Source organism: Lichenostomus cassidix, chromosome 2 (genome assembly GCF_008360975.1).
Source record: "Lichenostomus cassidix isolate B80296 chromosome 2, HeHo_3.0, whole genome shotgun sequence".
Taxonomy (NCBI): Eukaryota; Metazoa; Chordata; class Aves; order Passeriformes; family Meliphagidae; genus Lichenostomus; species Lichenostomus cassidix.
The window spans coordinates 113,974,613-113,994,157 of NC_139482.1; the positions used below are offsets into that span (position 1 = coordinate 113,974,613).

Here is a 19,545-nt window from a genome sequence, read left to right on the forward strand (position 1 = left end):
GTATAGAAACTTGTCTTTCCTAGTTATGGCACCATACCATTCCCTACCTGCTTTGTGGAATTTCTTTCCTTTTTTTCCTGAATTGCTTGGTTAGATATTAATATTCAAAATATTTCACACGGTGGTGGATGGCATTATACTGTTCCAATTTCCAGACTTCCAGAAAAACAAACCAGCTCTTGTTTTCTGTGAATCAAAGAAGGTGAGAGAAAATAAATATACCTATAGTTGCTTTGATTATGCCGAATTAGGTTACTTTTACGTGGGATGTTTAAATTATTATTTTTTTATTTATGTATCAGTAGTGATAGAGTAAGGATTAGGATACTGAATGCCTCTGAGCTTTTGCTCAGATGATTTATAAGTTTTAAAACCAGAAACTCTTTTCACATAATAAAAATTATGAATTGCCATTTTGGGTTGGTGCTAAGCCAAACTTCATTATCCTGCTTCAGGAAGAGCTAGTATTGCCTATTAAAAAACCCCAACCAACAGCAGCCAAATTTAAGAATTTTCCTACAGGTGTAGGAGGATAATGTACTTCCAATATTTTTTTTACCTTGATTTTTTGCGTTTAGAGATTAAGCTGCAAACTGACTTCAGAATGAGTTATCTTTTGAGTTGTCTAAGTCAGCCACAGGTTTCCTAAAACTTGCAGCATAATAGAAGATTCACAGAGAATTAGGCTATGAGAAATATTCTGGAAATAAGTTGGTTTAGAAAAGGTACGCTTTTTAGACTCTGCTAAAAATCGGTAACTTTGTAAATTATTTAATCCTAAGTATTAGTTACATATCTGTAAGTAAGTAGCAGTAGTCTCTTTTCCTTTCTTCTAAAGGACCTGAAACTTCTATAAAACCAGATAGTTATCAGTAGGTTTTGACTCACTGGGAAGACCTAGATTAAGAGCAGAAACCTTTTGTTCTTAAAACAGCAGCTGATTTGCTGTGTGCCCTTGGGCATGTCCTCTTGACTGCCTTGCACCCATTTACCATTGTATCCAAGGCTGTTGCCAGCACCATAAAGATCTTTGTACGCCTCTAATCAAAATACAGTTGAAGCTGTTTATTCTGAGTGTGCTCAGCTTCATTTGCTATGCAGTTCCTCATATGGCAATGTAAAGTGCAATGGAATTATGCAGTTTAGTCTATAAAGAACTTATACAAAATAAAACCACCTTGCGCAACATGTATTATAGTAAAGTAGATTTGAAAAAAATTGCATAGAGTTTTATTTTGGATTTACCAGTCTATACAAAGACTGTGGGGGGATAAAGCTATTTGGTTAAAAATGGGAATGCTATGACTATAAAAATTAAGGGGGGGGGCGGGGGAAATCTGTCCTAGAAGGACTACGTGGCAGTCTTCATTTGCCTGAGTCTTTAGCAGAGGTTTTCCACTTCTGTTTCTGCCAAGTAAATTAAATTTATGAAGAGAAACTAAACTCCAAGGGTTGGACTAGTAGTATCTTTTGACAAGGTTAATGTGGTGAAGCAGAATATTGATAATTATGAGCTGACATTTAACAGTGGACCAGCTGAGAGATCCTTGTGTTCCTACGTAATGTGAAGATTGAGTGTCCCGTAAGCTTATTGTTTTATGTTTTGTACTTGCTTTTGCATGCATGCCAGGACATGCTCTGGGAAGAGGCATAAACTTTTTTCCTTTTTTCTTTCACAAATACATTTCTTTCCTGTCTAGAGCTGGAAAAGAGGAGCACAAGAGGGGTTTTGTTAAATACAGCAAAATCTAATTACAGCTTGATTTAAAGCCACGTTTACACAATGGCTGAGGGGTGAGTTCACTTCCACAAAAACAAACTTGTTGGCTTCCTACTGTGCATCGGGGAATGTGAAGATGCATGTCCTGGAGAGCAGCTGCTTCCCTCTGCTGGCACCAGCTTTCCTTACGCTGTGCTGCAGCTCTGCTACATGATATAAAAATACTATTGTACTCCTATGCAGAAGAATAATGATGGTTGAATGCACTGGTGTATACTCATCTTACTGACTATGCCGCAGGTAATACATGCTGCATCACGTGTTCCATGTGATGGGCCTGATGTCTGTTTTCTACGAGCTGTAGAAACCTTGTTCCTCTAAATGAATGGTTGTTTGCTCTCATCTGTATTTTGAACAGTTATGTCCCTGGTGGTTCAAAGGGAAAATGTGGGTGAACAAAGTACATTTTCTTGCCATTGTGGTTTTCACTCAGTGCACACCTCTGGAAAGCACAAGATCTCATTTTGTTTGCCTGCTGAAGTAGATGAAAACGTGGTTTTCTTTCTTCAATTGGGTTAAGCATTCCGCTGGTTTTTTTACTTGGTTTCTCAGATGAAAAGGTTGCACATCTCCAGTTTACTAAAAGTTCATAATCTGTAGTATGTTTTTCTCTCAGGGATACCTTTTGCTCAAGAACCCCATCACAAGTGGCTTCATAACGCAGCTCATAGTTGAGACTATGGTCTTTATTCCTTCCTTGTTTGCAGCTGATTGCCATTTTTAGCAGTTTTGTATTCTTGAACTTGCACTTCATGCTGCTACTAGTCCTTCCATTTCTGCTACTCAAGTTCATAAGAATTAGAATAGCAGAGCTTAGAGATTAAGTGTATACACTGCCACTATCTAGAAAAATCAGGCTGAGTGGAGGTAGAAGGTGGCTGGTGGTGAGACTGAAGTTGCTGTGCTGCTCAGCAGCATTGCTGAGCCATGTTTGGAAGCTGCTTGGTGAAGAGATTTGTGTTAGTGAGGGGCTGGGGCAAGTGTGTTGGTGTACCTGGAAAGTCTTGGGGAAGGAGGAACAGGCACAGGGTAGGAGGGGAGGAAGTGGGTCACTGACATTCACAGAAACAAAGCAACAAAGCTTGCCCAGAAGAAAGCATCGCAGACACTGTGGTGGAAAGGCAAAAGTAGAGAAGGAGGGCCTGGCATGGACTGCATGTGGATGGAGAGCAGTGGAGGGAGATATGGCTCTCTGAGCTGTGTCTTGGAAGTATGTTTAGTGTTTCAAAATCCGGAGAAGAAGGGGGATACAGGTCTGCAGTGTGCTTGTGAGAGAAGCAGTGAAATGAGAGAGTCTGGCAGGGTATTTCTGACAGCTAAAGAATGACCCAAAATTGGCGGTCCCCCTGAGAGTAGGTGGGCCAACATGTGAAGAAATATAAAGTTGCAAGAGGCAGAGAGGAGAGGGGACAAGATCTTGTAAGATGAATCGCTCTTTCACCACTAGAGTGATCTTCATTTTTTATTTGATGTCAGCGCATTTCACACTTCTCAGAGAATTTCAGACCCAGGCATATTGTGTGATTCTGGTGAACCATATCTGATGTTGATGATGGGGGAAAAAAGAGGACCACAAAGCCTGCTGTGATACTGAGAAAGTCACTAATGACGATCACATCTCTATGTATAGCTGTATACAATTGCACTCCAAAGACTACAAAAAAGTCTCTTTACCACGAAGTAATACCCTGGGAAGTCTGTCCTTCTTGTGTCTTAGACTTTTATTCAGTTTACACAAACTTCTGTAAACAGTAAATCACCAGTTCTTGCTGCTTCTTGAGATATTTCTGGGCTTTATTAGGTCCTTGCTGAAGTTCTGTTACTCAACACTTTACATTTTCCCAGAGAATTAGTCATATGAAGGTCATCAGCTGCAGAAATAAGTAGTCTTTTTCAGCGCTGTTTTGTCTGCATTGTATATGGTCTTCAGATATTAAGGTGCCCAAACTGCTAGGAGGATCCCCTTATGGACTTAGCCTTTTCCTTCATGTATTGTTGAAGTTCTGACCTAGTAGAAGCAAGATGACCATTCATCAAGATAAAAAAACAGTCAGGTCTCACCTTAGCGGAGTACTCCTCTCCAAGCCAATATGGTGAAGAAACTACTGATGGGAAGGGAATCTTTGAGCACATTTATGAGTGTCCAGGGATCAGAGTCAATGTTTTGTTTGGCTGCCCTCAGGAGAACAGAGGGGCATTCACTGAAGTACAGTGTCCAGTGAAGTACTCATTGTCACAACCCTTGTGGTCTCTGTTCTGTGTCTCTCAGGTGACTCTGCTCATTCACTGCTGGAAACCACACAGATAGCTAAAAGCATTTTGTGGCTTTTGCATTGTCTCATGTCAGCCTGAAATTCTGCCGTTGGTTTCTCAAGAGGAGATGACTTGAATGGCAAAGGTGTATGGATTGCTGCTACCTTTGCTTCTTCTGATTATTTTTTATTGTTAAACGCTTATAAACAAAACCAACAATCAACCGTTTGATTAGATCCCAGCTGCTAGTCAGTGTTGATATGCAGAAGTGACTTGGTGTGAGTTGCAAGCTTTGTTCTTTTGGAAGCTTTTCTTTCATCTGTGGCAATTGTATTCTCCTAGGAGATGCACAGACCTTCCACCCCCACTCCTAATTACTAAACAGACTAGGTGTTCCTGCTGTTTCTTTGGTGTATATATGTTCAGACATGATGACATTTTCACCTGCATTAACTACCAGAGATACACTGTCAAAATACTAGGTATGTGATTTTATTATTTCCCTGCAAGAGCCATAAAACCTAACAACCAAATTCTGGACTTTGTAAAATTTTCATAAGGAAGATTAAACTTAAATTTATGAAGAAGGATATTCCGAAAACATGTAGTATAGGAGAGAGGTTGTTTTCTTTGTTCCGATTACATTGGATCTTCTCTCTATTTTAAAGCCATTTAACTCCTGTGGTAAATCTAATTTTTGTTTAACAAGAAGGTTTTTGGGTCCTGTCTGAGTGAGAAAGTTTACAGAATTAAGGCATTGAGTAGGAAAACCCTCCTGGTACATCTGCTAGATATGGTTGCACAAGGGACTTGATGTACCAAGTGGGGCCAATAAGTCACATTAATTGACTGGTAAACCTCAGTGTTAAGTGGTGCCACTGTGGATTTTTCACTTAACCCTGGTTAACGCTGACCAGTAGTGATACAGGACAATAAAGTGTTCAGAAGACAGTGGCTATGTGTTTTCTGCACCAAGAACTCCTGCACCTCTCCTTTGTGTAGGAAGCAGCACTTTGTGGTGAGCTGTAAGTGAACTTTCAGCGGAGGACCTCAGTCCTGGAATTTTACCACTGTCATTGCCAGTTTTGGACTTGTCTCTCAGCTTGCCAGAAGCTGCATCATGGCACCAAATGTAGCTTTTCAATGTAGTCTTTATCCTTCCATAAGGGCAGCTAATGTCATTGTGGTTATCACAGTGGGCAATCCAGAATTACCTGTTCTACAATAAAATTAAATGTTTCCACCTAGTCCTGTTTCTTAGACTGTACATTGAATGAAAAGAATCCCTGTTTAATTTTTTCCGGAGGAATTGGTGCTAGGCTCTGTGATCTCTTGAAGTCCAAAAAGTACAAAGAATAGGAAATAAATTCTCTGTGAACTGTTTTGTGGCTGATTCAATTTTTCCACCCTTGCCCCTGAGTCCTCCTCCAATGGCGCAATGGAATGAGAAGAGCTTGTTACTCCCAACAGTTAGCAAGTTTCTTATTAACAGAGTTCTTAATAGAGTTATGTATAAATACTTGTGCTAGATAAATGCCTTCCCTGATTTCTATGTGTTGATATCTTCAAAATTGTATTCTGATCTGTAAAGTATTTTCCAGAAAGAAACATGTTTTTGCATAAATCTGTCTAATACTGTTTAACAAAAAATAGTTAGAAAATAATATCACTGTGTCTCTTTTATTGCTGCTGCCTGTTGCAGCCACAGTTTGTGCTTTATGCTAGGTTAGGCTCTCTAAGCTTTCAAAGGAGTGAAGTATTTTCTCATGTGTTGTGTAAACAATATTTGATCAAAAGCACTCTAGAGTGAACTGCTCAAGTAGAGAAAGACTAAGATACATGAGCTCAGTCAAAAATCAGTAATTTCAATGTGATTTAAGTTGTCTTTATCTGGAACTGTTTGGCATTAAAATGTAATCAGTCCGATTTCCAAGCTTGCTATATTCTCATCAGTTCTAAATGAAGTTTTCTGTTGCCTGTGGATTATTCCAGTAGAGTTTTTTACTTCTGTATAGCTTTCTGTTTGTCATCTCTCTTCTCTTTCTTGTTCTACTAACAAAAGCAGTTTCAAAGAAATGAATAAATCTATATAAACAATGCTTACTTTGTGACTGTTTCAAGTTGCATCTTAATAACTTATTTCTACAGGAATGTCTTTTGCTATGCTCATTCATTTTTTTCACTGCGATAGGCAGCCTGTAATGAAAATGTTGACTCACCTGAATGATGTCTCTGTTTTCTTTATTCTCTAGGTCAGATTGCAAGATAATTTTAAATTACAAGTATTAGATCACATTTCCTTGGGCAATTGCTTTTGATTATACTAAGTTGCTGCACTCACCTGCTTAAGTCACAGTCAACATTTTAAACACCAGTGTTAAGGGAAGCAGAGGAAGGTGTCCTAAATGATGTTTGCTCTGTATCTTGTTAGCTGAGTATTTTGAGTCTCTTCAAATTAATGGTACTCCTTGTGCTAAATAACTTTGTATAAAGAAGAAAATTGATTTATCTTGCAATAAAAAATAAAAGTAATCTTGGGAAGAAGGGAAGGGGTGGGGCAGAAGGGATCTGTGAGATGTGGGCTGGATTTGCACATAGTGTAGTCTTTCATTCTTTTTTAGATTGCACGACAGCAGCCTTTAATTTTTGAATGCTTTAATTCTAGTGCAAGTTCTCAAATGACTCACTAGTTATCTAAAGCATCAGGTAACTATACCTATCTTTAGCTTTGTTCTATCTTCTTATCCTTGTTTCTATCTTCATTTTCTCAGTGGTAGACTACAGTGAGTTTAATTAATGTTTAGAAAAACAAAAACCCAAAACAATGTGGGAAGTGCTCCCAAGTGTTCTCACAAATACACCCTCTGCAGCTTTCTCTTGGGATGGTCAAGGCGTATGGGGGGTAAGTTCTCAGTCTCCTTTCACAGTACCTTCAAACACAGCATAACTTGACCCCATCTGCCAACAGACTGCAATTTTCAGCTGGAGCTGGAGCTATTTTTGCGAAGAGATGTCTTCTCTCTGCTGCCTGCAGTGGTGCCTTCGTTTTGGTAGTTGGTCTTTGCCAAGACATGACTCTGGCCTTAGCTGCACTCCTCCACCACCGAGGGATTGCTGTGTGCCGCAGAGTGCGACACTTAACCATGGGTTGGGGGGTCAGCCCTTTTAGCTAATTCTGTCAAAGTGCTGAATTGCAAGGTTCAGACAAGAAATCAATACTCTTTTTCCATCTGACTGCCGTGAAAACTATGTAAATTAAATCTGTCTATCTGTAAAAAAAGTTATGTCTACACTACAAGAAATACAGTTGGCAAGGATGAGCTGCTGCTTGTGCTGCTGCTGGGGAGGATTTTGCCTGGATAATTTTGCTTTCAAAGTAGTTATTGGTAAGTTCCCTTAAGATTTGTAGTATGCAATGCAAATAATGTATACAACAATGACAATTCTACTGTTTTCCTCACAAGTTCTGTAGCTCTGCCTGCAGCAGGCTTTGAGAGCGATGAGGTAAGAGAAGATGTATTGCCACCTGGGAGGCATCCTTTGTTTTCTGGAGTCCTCTGCCTATTAATACCTTTTATGTGTATGTTTGTTGCGTTTTTCTTTTTTGACTTAAGCTTTTTAAATTTTCTTTGGGTTTTGCTGTGTTTAGGCTTTTTCTGACATAATGTACTTTTCAAGCGCAGACATAGATTTCCTTCACCACCAGCAGCTTCTACGGGTTTTGGACTTCATTTTTTTAATATCCAGGCCATCTCACTTATCCCCAGTTAGTTTGGTTGGTGTTTTTTCCTCTTGTATTTTTATTTGCTTGAGGAAGTTACCTGTGAGTTCTGCCAAACATTAACTCAGACTCAGCTGCAGTAGGGCTGGAGGGGTGCTATGGGTTGGGAGACATGAGATGTTCTAGTATATGATATAATTGGGAAGGCTTTAAGGAATCTCTGGTTTTACTCCAAATTTCTTCTTTCAGTAGTTTTGGGAATTGAAATAATAAGAATACAGAGACCCAAAAAAAGATGTGTGTACTCCAAAACATGATAGACAATTCTCAGACTTTTTGTTTATGCACTCTTAGATCTGTGAAAGTCAACTTAAATCCCACGTTATGAATGAATACAGACTTCTGAAATGGTTCTTGGCTCTAATATAGAGAGTAGAATTTTATAAAAGAAATCATGCATCTAATTTGGTTGTTTTTCAGTCTCAGTTTATTGATGTGGTGCAAAACAATAGTAGAAGCTATATTTACCTGATGTAGTGTGCTAGTTTACCACAAGAGTTTGTTTTATTCCAAGCACCCAAAGAGAAAACGAGCCTTCTAAATTCTTCCCAACATCAATATTTCAAAGCTGTTTCAGTTTGTTCTAAATGAAACAGATAGGGGATTATATAAATGGGGAAGTTGTATGTACTCAGAACAGCTTGAATACTTTAAGTGAGATAAATGATTAGATTTTTGCAAGTTAGCCATGCACAAGCTGCAGCCTGTGTGCTGAACTGATCAGCATGAAAACTCAGTGCTATGTGTAGGGTTATTCACATTGCTTCTCCTCATTCCTTCCAAATCAGAATATTTATGCTAGTGAGTGGGATATGGTGAGATTGCCAGCAGGAGTATAGAAACTGAGTATAGAAATTATGACATTTTTCATTACGCTGTTTTACATAGTTGTGCCTTCTGTTACAGAATACAAATAATGCATACAGTGAAGTCAGTGTTAAACACTTAGGCAACTCTGAAACTTGCTAATGTTTCCTTTTTCTAGCAACCCCTTTTACTGTGGTTGTCCTGCTTATGTTTTGACTACAGACTACTGGAATTTGCTTTGAAAATATCAGTGTCTGTTTTATTTGCGGATTAGTTTTGGAGCAGCTGCTTCTTTAAATCCTGATTAAGGCAGGCGTCAAGAAGAGACTTTCTTGGTTCATGTCAGTAAAGATTGCACTGTTGTAGGACATGCAGGAGATAAATGTTTGAGACTGAATGAAAGGTCTGACTTCACTCAGTTTTGAGTGTTTACCTTTTGACCTTATTTTCCCCTGTTTGTGCCTACTTTCTGTAGGAACAAAAAGTATTACTGTTATGCTATTAAAGTTATGTTGTATGGGATTACTGATTTCCCTTCCTACCTCCAATATGTTTAGGACTTTAGGACTCATTGCTGAGATGTTGCCCACTTGACATTGTGGGAAACCAATGATCTCAAATGTCCTGAGCTTCACTGGGTGCATTATTAGAAAAGCTGAGTTTTACTTGCTGTATGTTGGTGCTCACAAACTGTGTGAGTTTTAAAGGAAGACTGGGTTCAGACCTGTAACCATGATACTGATTTTTCCTAATCTTATGTTGATATAAATTCTTGACAAAATAATAAATGCCCACTAAAATTGTGTGTGACAGCAGCGTTAGATTACAGTGCCTGTGAGACGAAGGTTGTTATGTGTTTGCAATTTGCTTAATTTAAAACTGAAAATACTAATGCTTGTGCTTTTAGAAACTTGTTCTGGAAGTGCTGTGGAGTTGTAGCTGGGACGAAAGTCTAAAAGGTTCCATCTGGTTTGGGCACTTCATGAGAATGGCCACCTGCAGAAATTCTGGTTATTGACAGAAGTAGTATTACAAGCGGTGACTTGTGTGAAGCTACTGTGCCATGCAGACGTGTGCTACTGGGAAATTGGGCAACTTTTTTTTTTTTTTGCCCCCAGGAGTAGGAAAGGAAGGTGAAAAAAATGCCTGCTGCTTTGCCCAAGAAAAATTTGAGAATACAGAACAGTACGTAATTTGTCCCCAGAATGTGGCAGAGTTCCCCCAGTGCACGTTTCTCATTTTCTTCAGAGCAATTCTTAGCTCTCATGCTAGTTTTGGTAGGAGCATCACTCTCCCCTTCACCTTAGTTGGAGCATTATGCAGGGAGGGGAGTGTCTGCTCAAATGTTCAGAAAAGGATGGAAAGCAAGGGATGGGAGCTGCTCAGCTTGAGGAGTGGCCACTCATTTGTCTCCATTTATGCTAAGGTTTTATAGCCCTTCTCATGTGACTTGTGTGCTTATTTTGCATTAGAGGATTGGACTAAAGTTTTAAGCAGTTCTTGGAAGAAGGGTATGGGGATCTTATCAGCTCAGCAAAATTTAACTTGCTGGGTGTACAAGCTGCCCAAGATGCAAGTATGCTCTTCATCAGGAACATTATATGGAATAAGAGTCTTGATGACTCTTTCATAAAAGGGCTTTTGGCTTGCTCTATTGAATAATTAAACTTCTCTTCCTGGAGAGGCTTTACATCTGTGCCAGGAAAATGCTTCTGGCTTCTTGTAAGAAGACCGTGAGACTGGGTTCCAGTATGGCAAGTCAGGGTTGCTGGTTTTATATGGACACAATTTCTAGAAATTTAATTACAATCCTTCTAAGATTAAAATCTAAATTTATTTTACTTTTGGCTAAAAGGGCTTGACATTTAGTAGGCTGTCTTCAAACTTGTTAGCCTTGATTTCTGTGGTAACCAAAGCCATTGCATAGTTTTCTTCTGGGATTCGTTGTGCTAAATATCTTCAATTCTGGTGTTAAGTAATAAGATCTTAGAATTACTCTGAAACCTTGAATTATGGGTGTGGACTGGAGACTTGAAATCTCAAAGGTTTGCAGTCTCTGAGCTCCCAGAGAGTGGCCTCGCAGCAAGGAGGGTTTTAGCTGGTGCCTGTATGCATTAGTGTCTACAAAGAACCACTTCATGTTCCAGCAGTTGCACCTTGACTTGCTTTCTAGCTGCATTTTGCAGTTCAACGTAAACACCTTTTCACAGAGAGAGATGTAGGAGAGTGAAAAACAGTCTTTGAAGAATAAAAAACAATGGGGTTTAGAGAGCCTGATGGGTCTTCATTGTCATCACGGAAGATCAAAGAAAACCTTGGAGCTGCTCTTTCTACTCAGAATTGGAAATAACATTCTTAATTACAGAAGTGAGCAGGTCTGACAGAGTTTTTGCTTCAAAGGGAGGAATGCTATACTTCATCTTTCAGCCTTTGCACTCTTTGTAGCGTAGCATATTTTTTTAAAATTACACCTCTCCTCTAATGGAAGACTCATACAAGTTTTCCCAGGCTAATATTATCTCAGTTGGATATACTCAGCATCAGATTATGTCACCCATTTCAGCAAGGTGGTCATAGTGAACATGCTGCTAAATAGAGAAGAAGAAAATGCCAACAGGGGTGATGAAGATTAATAATGTGGAGCTGCTGGAAGTTTACTTACTACATTGAAAGCTTTTTTTTCTGCTCTTCCACTGAGGGAAATCAGTATTTGTCTATCACCTTTCTGGCTTAAGGGATGCTCTCAGGGTCTCTATTTTCTACCAGCAGCTACAAAAAATGTGTCTCCACTTATGAAGCCCTTTTGTGGTTTGTTCCAGTATAGTTTTACCCTCATATGTCCTTGTGAGCAGTTAACTTTTGCTACTGTTATAGCTTGTGTTAGGACTTCAACCTCTTACATCATCATGTTTTGGTTTGTTTTTTTTTAAACCTGTTTGTTCTGGTCTGCAAATGTGTCTTTCTCACTTAACTGTTTGGAAGCAGAAGCTGTTGTTTCTATAATATATTTTGCAATTTTTGACTGGCTAGGGTCATGATCATTGCTTTTATATGAGTCAGTTATGCATTATATAGGGTTCATGTTCTGGATGCAATGTTTAAAGCTATTTCTTTCATTATTGTAAACAGTGTGGTCCCTTTCTGTGATTCATCAACTTTGTGGCCATCTAGCTGGTCAGCCAGAGTGGTGGCTAGGAGGCACACATGTTTTGGTTTTGAGAAGGTCTTGGTTGTGCTGACAGGTGTTATGCCTTCTGAAATGGACAGTTCATACTGCATGTCTGCTGGTAGCTGTGAGGAAAGGAATCAGAGGGAAAAATAAGTAAGGTGGAAACACAGGAGGGTACAAAGCGTATTTGTGTAGTTTGAGGTGATTGCTGAAATATGATATAGAGGTGGAAGAAAACATTGCACTGAAGGAAAAATGGATGGAACTTGAGGAATGGAAAGTCGATATTAGTATGGAGATGTGTTGGAGTGGTATGTGAAGGGTAGCGTGTTTTAGGGTGATGTGAAATCTTTTACATAACCTTTTTTTGGGATTTGTGGGTTTTTAAGAATAATACTGTGTCCCTCCACATTTGATTTTGTGTCCAAAGTGCAAGCACTTAGCGTAGTAAACCTCTTGCAGGCTTCATTTCAGATCCTTCTCTGCTGCATCCATCACCTTAGGATGAAACACATCTCTCTGACAGCTGAACTGCTCCTCCCTTGGCTCTGCAAGGTGGCAGTGATGAACTGGTGTCATCATTTCAGTCACTTAGGTCTGCAGTGAAGATACTGCCAGTGTGTAGGTCTGTGGAGGCGAGGGATGGTAATGTACTTTGGAATGAGGGTGTGGGGGATTTTTCTGTTTGCTTTTTTTATGATTCTGAGATAAAAAATGCTATAAAAATAGTCTATAGGAATCAATCTTAGTGCCATCCTGCAGCAAATCTCTGGCATTAATACAGAGACATCTCTGCCTGTTATTAAGCTTACAGAGGAGTTCTGTCTGGGACATTTGTGGATGTAATGAGCATATTTGAAAAAAAAAAAAAAGCTTGAAGTTTGGGGTTAGTTGTCCAGCTTCAAAACATGGTTGATAGCATTGACATACACACACGTGGACAGGTAACTGCTTTCTTACCAATCAAAATTGGGGCTGATCCAAGAAATGTCCCTGTGCTATGCAAAATGAAAATAAGTTTGTTCATGCTGAGTACCAACCTTGAGGCATTTGTGACTTCCAGAGAAAAGTTTATATAGCAAACTCTAGGCCCATGTTTTATTTTCCTTCATAAATGGTGATGGCCCTAGTGATGAGTTTACCATGAATTGGCAGACATCCCAAATACTTGCTAGGAAAGAGCTCAGCAGATAGTTATTGTGAAATCAAAGGTAGTTTTAAAAAGAAAAAAAAATTGTTAGATAAACTTATTTGGGAAGGAAAACTGAAATGGAGAAGAATTTGTGGAAGAGCAAATTGTTCCTTTATCTTTTAAATTGTGTAAATGTCAGAAGTGCCATCCAAAAATCTTAAGATTTTGTTGTTACTTAAATATAACCATGGGATGGTTTAGCTTACTTCTAAAAGTCTAATGAATGCATCAAGCCAAGTAAAATATTCATTAGAGTAATTGGTTCAGTTCAACCTCTCAAGGCTACAGCTTGGAAATATACACACTATTGCCTTTGGAAATGCAGCATGTTGATTCACCAGCCATTTTGCTCAACTCATTTTCATTCCATATGCTTACTATACTTTGCAAAATCTAATTAAGTGAGGTAGCAGTTTGCAATAGCAAATAGCAAGCAATATTTGATATATTTTTAAGTCAAATGTTAAGTGGTATCCAGAGTGAAACCTGTTCAGTTGCAACACACATCAGAAATCTAAAAAATATTCTTGTATTGAAATAATTTGATATGGAAGTACTTACACAAGTGATAATAACATAGTAAAAATTTATTTGTTCCCAAAATAGTAATCTGTTTGTTAATTTACTTAGATATGCCTAAATGAAGTGTAAAATCCACTAATGTGCTAGCTAGACAGTTTTCACTGTAGGAAGCTAGTTTTAGTGTCATATGATGAATTCATCATACCCTCATAGGTTTTCCTCTCTCCTCCCCTCTGTGATGGGCATCTGCCTCGGACCATATGGTTTTGGAAAATTTTAATTGAGATTCTTCTGTCAAGGAACTGAGCTAGAGAAAGCCTAACTTGCTTATAATTGCTAAAAATGTAGTAGAGACCTTCTGTTTCCATGCGGAGGAGCAGGAACTTGAAGCTTAGCACAGGCGGGTAACTTGTGCCAGGGACAGGCTTTTGCTTTCGATGAAAGTCTGCCGAATATTGGCCAACTTGTGTACCTTTCACAATTTGTTCATTTCCAACAGAGACTTGCTGGAGTCTCTTGTGACTGTGTCCTCATGAAACCTGTGTTCTCTGGGATGTGATGAGTCTCTTGTGGCTGTGTCCTTATGAAACCTCTCTTGGCTTCTCGTGCTGGCACATCTATAGAAGGCTGTATCCTGTCACAGGTCCAGTGCATGGTGCAGGTGCTCGTGTGCCATCACCACAGGTGGCAGGGCAGGCCAGTGGAGCTCTGCATTGTCCTCAGCTGGAGTTTTAGCCATCTGCCATTGCCAAATGTGGGTTCTTGTGAATGACCATTGGCTCCAAACATTAGCCCTGCTGTGCAGCTCCCCAATTCTTCCTGACCCAGCATATTGTCACAATGCTTGAAAGCGAGTGTAAAAATTGAGATAGACATTGGCACTGTTCTGGCTGACCTGCTAAGCTAAGCACAGGGGTTTAGTGAGTATTGATTATGTTGCAGAGATAAATAGCTGTTTCTTGAAATTCACCTTTGCAGCTGTTTATGGGTCCTTCAACTACAGCTGCTACCATGATGTTTTAGAAAAGAAAGCAACTCCTAGAATAAACACCCTGCTGCAATGGTATGTTGAGAGTCTGCTGCCAGGGCAGCCCTTCTGGGGATGTGGGCTGAGCATGCCCTTGGAGCCAGCAGCTCTGTGGGAGGAGGCAGGAGGCTGGCTGCCGGGGAGCTGTGCTGGAACTGAACAGGGTGAAGCAGCGAGGGCTGGGGGAGCTGCTGGGCAGAGGGGGCACATGTAGGCTTAGCAGCTTGCATGGGAGGGAGCCAACACTAAAAGTCCTGTAGCAGCTGAAGCCTGGTTAATTCCTGTTTCAGTTTTCTTGGTCATTTTTTCACATGTCATACATGCCTAGATGGTTTGTGAGTGGGGATTAGATGAAAAGAATTATTTAAGGGTGTTTGATTTTATTTTTTTGTTTGTGTTTGTGCGCCTTTTCTTTTGCTTAGCAAATGTGAGCATTCCCAATGGCTGGATCAGAGGACTAGGGTAAAGACTTTTATTGGTCTTATTCCCCTGTTGTTACCTTTGGCTAAATGTTGCTAGCATAACATTGTGGATCTGATCATCAAATGACTGTGCATCTTTTTCACACAATCAAGTGTTTAACCCCTGTATAACTGCCTCTCCTGCCTTTTGTCAATAAATACATAGTTTCCTGGTTTCAAACAGTATAGCTGAGAAACTTGGAATATTCCACAATATTTTAAAGAAACACAGCTGATAAAAATTGATGAGCTCCTTAGATGATGTAACCTAAAAAGAAAGACTTAATGAAACAGCTTCCTTCTTTTATTGCAACACAAAACTTAGTGTTGACTGAACATTGAATCAAGGAGCAAAATGTCACTATTCCTGCATTTGTTTTTTATTTTTAGCCATATGTAGCTTTGAGAATATTATTCTTACAGAGGTGACATCTACTTCTAGCACCGAGCAGCTCTTTATGAGCAATTTTCACTGGCAGATTAAGAAAGCTGTGGCATAGCTATTTACATATTGCTAGTGATGCCTTAAATTGCTAGGAAAAATTTTAGACGCAGACACACAGTATGGGATAGGGGTTTTACCTTGGTTTAATAGGATCCCAGATGCACACCGACGAACAAGCTAGCTCTAAAGGCCAGCCAAAAAGCCCCCCGCCCAAAGCTCCCATATACAATTTATGGACAGCTTAGATTAGAATACCTATCTAAAAGTCTCCAATAAGAAGTTTAGTAAATGAAGTAACTGCTCCCTTTTTAAAATTGCCTCTCTCCCCAAAAGATTGCTACTTAGTTTACAAAAAACATGTCTCAGTGATGGGGGCTCTGTTCAAGGTTGTGCGTCATGCTTTTGAGATTGTGGGGATGTTTCGTCTTCCCCTAAGGATTCTGAGCAGGGCAAGGGGTACTAGGGTGATAGAATGTAGGGTTAAGATACAGGGAGTGAAAAAAGCAGGAACGGGGAAGGGTAAAAGGTTATATATAAAGGATATAAAGAGAGTATAAAAGTAAAATAAAAAAATACAAAAAACCCATCAGGCATCACTAGTAAATATGGTCTTGCACTGTTACCACATTGAGGTCTTGTTCCATTAGTAAAATTTTATATAGTAGCAAATATAATTTTTGTACTGAAGTAAGTACAATAGGTAAAAACGTTTATAGACAGCCTTTAATATCATGCTCTTGGACTGTGCCTGGATACTGTATGGTGCTGGTAATAAGAATAAAGAATTAGGAAAAATGCCAGTGTGGGCACAGTGGAACTCACTATTGCAGTGGTGTTCAGGATCTTGCTAGTGTAATGTTTATGGATATGGTTTATGTGTAACTTAGCGAAACATCTTAAAAATGCATTGTAGTTTGTATGTGCATAATGCTGTAGCATTGTGATATTTTTATAATACCAGTTATGAAAAATGTAGTATATCTCACAAGAGGCAGCTGGCACCACAACTGGCACTTCTGATAGTCAGGTTGTGTACTTCCATCTTGTCACTGATGTTTGGAAACCTTTTGGTCAGTGTAGAGCTTAGGTGATTATATGAACCATGTGGGAACAGGAAACATCTGAAGAGTGTTTTTCTGTTTGTGTTAAATAGAGTGAGGATTAATTGAAATGTACTACCAAGGAAGACTAAACAAGCGTCTGGATCTTTTTTTCATAATTATTTACCTGATATTGTAGAAGCTCTCAGCATCTTTCAAATACACAATGATCATAACATTCCTTTGTTTTGTGGACTTATTTATAAAATAAGCATAAGTAAGCATGTAGGACTTAGCTGTGTTAGTTCCCCATACATATAAGTAGTCTTTGCTCATGGTAAGTATTTTCGAAACAACTTAAGTTGTTTTGCTTAATGGCAGAAATTTCCTTGGCATTTGCTCCCTAACCTCGTGAAAGCTTAGTTAGGACTTTATGTGCCAATGCACACAGAAGCCCTCTGATCATCTGGGTTTCTGCCCACGGATAAATGTAAAGGACAGAGGGGGTCCTGTTGACTTCTGTAGGGCTACTGTGCACTTAAAGCATGCATGTGGTGCCTTGCTGGTCTGAGGTCCACATTGTAGACTGTGCAGTAGTGTACAAAACCTGATCCCAGATCTGCTGTGTGTGGTGCTGGCAATGTGTGTATTCAGAACAAGAATTCCTACTGGCAGAATAAACCGCTGCATTTTATTATCTCCTTGAATAGACCCAGCAAACTGCAAGTGGTCAGCTTCTCAAAGGGCACACCTAAATATATCCTTGTTTTCAGAGATGGAGACAAACCCCCTCATAGGTGAATCACTCAGAAGAACAACAATCACAAAGAAACCCAGACAGGAATTTTATCCTGGCGCACCCAGACAAACAGCAGTCCCAAATGTTGGTGCTGTGGGCTGCAAGGTGTGATGTGCTGGGCTCTGTTTCCGCGCGGTGCCTCAGCAGCCCTGTGCTCGGCGAAGGGCTATAATTAGATTAGCAGGCTGCTCAGCAGCGGTGCCAGCCTGCGAGCCTCAGCGAGCATGTGCTGGATTCTGCATGTGCCTCCTGCTTATTGGCGGCCGGGGTTGCTGCCTGCCGGTTTGATAGGTTTCCCCAGTAATCTTTATGCTGCATTACAGACATAGATACAGAGGTACTGCGTGCATGCAACGGGAGAGGTGCTCAGCTTGTAGCGTAAAAGGAAGCCCACAGATGAAAGGCACTGGTCTTTGTTGCAAAGCATCAGTACTTAAGGACTGCTAGCTGGGAGCGGAGAGGTCAGTGAAGGAGTTTTACTTGGTGGTAATTACTTTCAGGTCTTTATCTCTCCGGTAAAATAGTCATGCATGAAATGAATACTGTTAATCATGTCATCTGTTTAATTTGATCTTGCTTTCATTAATATCATGTATAGTCCGGTGGGAGAGCCATCAGATTGCAAAACATATCATTAGAGTCGGTTTAGTTCAAAAATAGAGTGCATTTATATGAGAATATTGCTTTCATTTGAAATTTTGAGCCTGTGCATGGAAGTGATTTTACTGGTTGCCTTTTGTTATGCTAATGGAAATATTTTCCTTTATTGGAATGTTTTCTGCCGTGCAATTGAATTAGAGCATTTGTAACTATTAGCATATGAAGATAAATCTGTAAATGGTGATTAATTAAAAAAATAATTTTGTGAAGTATTCTTTAATATGATCACAGCAATAACTATCTTGATGGTTCTCTTGCAACAAGGTAGAGGGATGAGGAGTAATATGCTATTGTTCTTTCAACAAAGATGCTGGAGCCTTCATGTTTGGGTGGATTCTTTGTTTCATCTACTGGGTTTTATTTTAAGTGGCTTTCAAAATGAAACTAAAGCTATTCAATGTGGTGGATTTCAATATATCCTTTGCTTGCACATACATGTATTTTATATGTATTTATTGTTCGCAAAGGCTGAATTTTGGCCCAAAGCCTTGTTTACTGTGAGAACTGCCTTCAGCAGTAGAAAGAAACAAGATATATATATATGCCAATCTTTTAATCTGTGATTCTGAGACTATTACAGTATTTATCAGAGCGTCATACTCATTTAAGTTCTTTTCATACTTGACCTACGCACCAATTGATCACAACTTTTTCTATAAAAAGCATGCATATTTAATGAGAACATGCTACAGTGAAAGCTGTTCAGAACAAAAGGAAGCAAATATAAAGTATTAAAAAAAGTCTCATAATGTAGTCATGACTCATTTGATGAGTTTTGAATATTAAGGCTGACTGGTGAGACTTCGGAGTTAATGTCCTTGTCTGTGTCAGACTCCAGAGCCCACATGAACTTGTATATTAAGTCACCAGTCATCTGGCTGGCTGGCTGCCACCATGCGTCCGAGGTACGAGTAGATTGTCTCAGCCAGGATCAGAAAGGTGTTAGGAACAGGAGCTATTTTGGTATTAGTCTTCATTCTTCCCTCTGCACTTATCCTTGAAGAGGTTTTTCCTACTGTATAAGCCAAAGCAAAATTTAGGTTGCTCCCTTTTAAAGGGTGTGGTGTGAAACTGTGTTACCTTCTGAGTAGATACCCTTAAATGTGAGCATTTTTTCAGTTACTAACTTTCTACGGCAGTAGGTACAACAAAGACACATGCTTTATTATTTGTAACAGTATATTCAAACAGAAGAGTATTTGGGAGGTTTAATCACAGCTGGTACATAACAGTTTGTTTGAAGTTTTGCTGTTGACTAAAACAGTTAACTTGGTATCTATTTTAGTCAACAGCAAGTTTTTTTTCCGTGTTCCAAGAGTTGGTTTTGAAAGTTGTTTTCTTTTAGGTAGACTTGGAAAATGGCATTTTTGCATTGTAACAGTTTAGCCTGGACAGGGAGGACTCAGGATGTGAAGGCATGTTGTTCTTGAGCTGTTTCATATTCCCTCATTGCCCCAAGTTACCAACCAAAAGTGTTTTAAAGATGCTCTAAGCTGATTTATACCTTCTGCCTTTTTTAACTGGGGCTCACCTTAACTAATTTATGTTTTTATAACCTTTGCAACAGCATCCCATGAAGGAGCAGCTAAAATCAATGTTAATGAAATGT

General features: G+C 39.4%; 1 protein-coding gene across 4 annotated transcripts in view; it reads left to right on the forward strand.

Annotated features, from left to right (window-relative positions):
- FAM110B (family with sequence similarity 110 member B) overlaps positions 1–19,545 on the forward strand; it is a 111,492-nt gene that overhangs the window by 34,924 nt on the left and 57,023 nt on the right. The window contains exon 3 of one of the 4 annotated variants that reach the window (XM_085052884.1): positions 9,740–9,806. The exons of 2 other annotated variants lie outside the window; for them this stretch is intronic. The gene's annotated coding sequence lies outside the window, so the exon portion shown is untranslated. Of the gene's footprint in view, positions 1–9,739; positions 9,807–17,577; positions 17,738–19,545 lie in introns of those variants that run through there. One more of the 4 variants, XM_085052883.1, reaches the window with a different exon arrangement.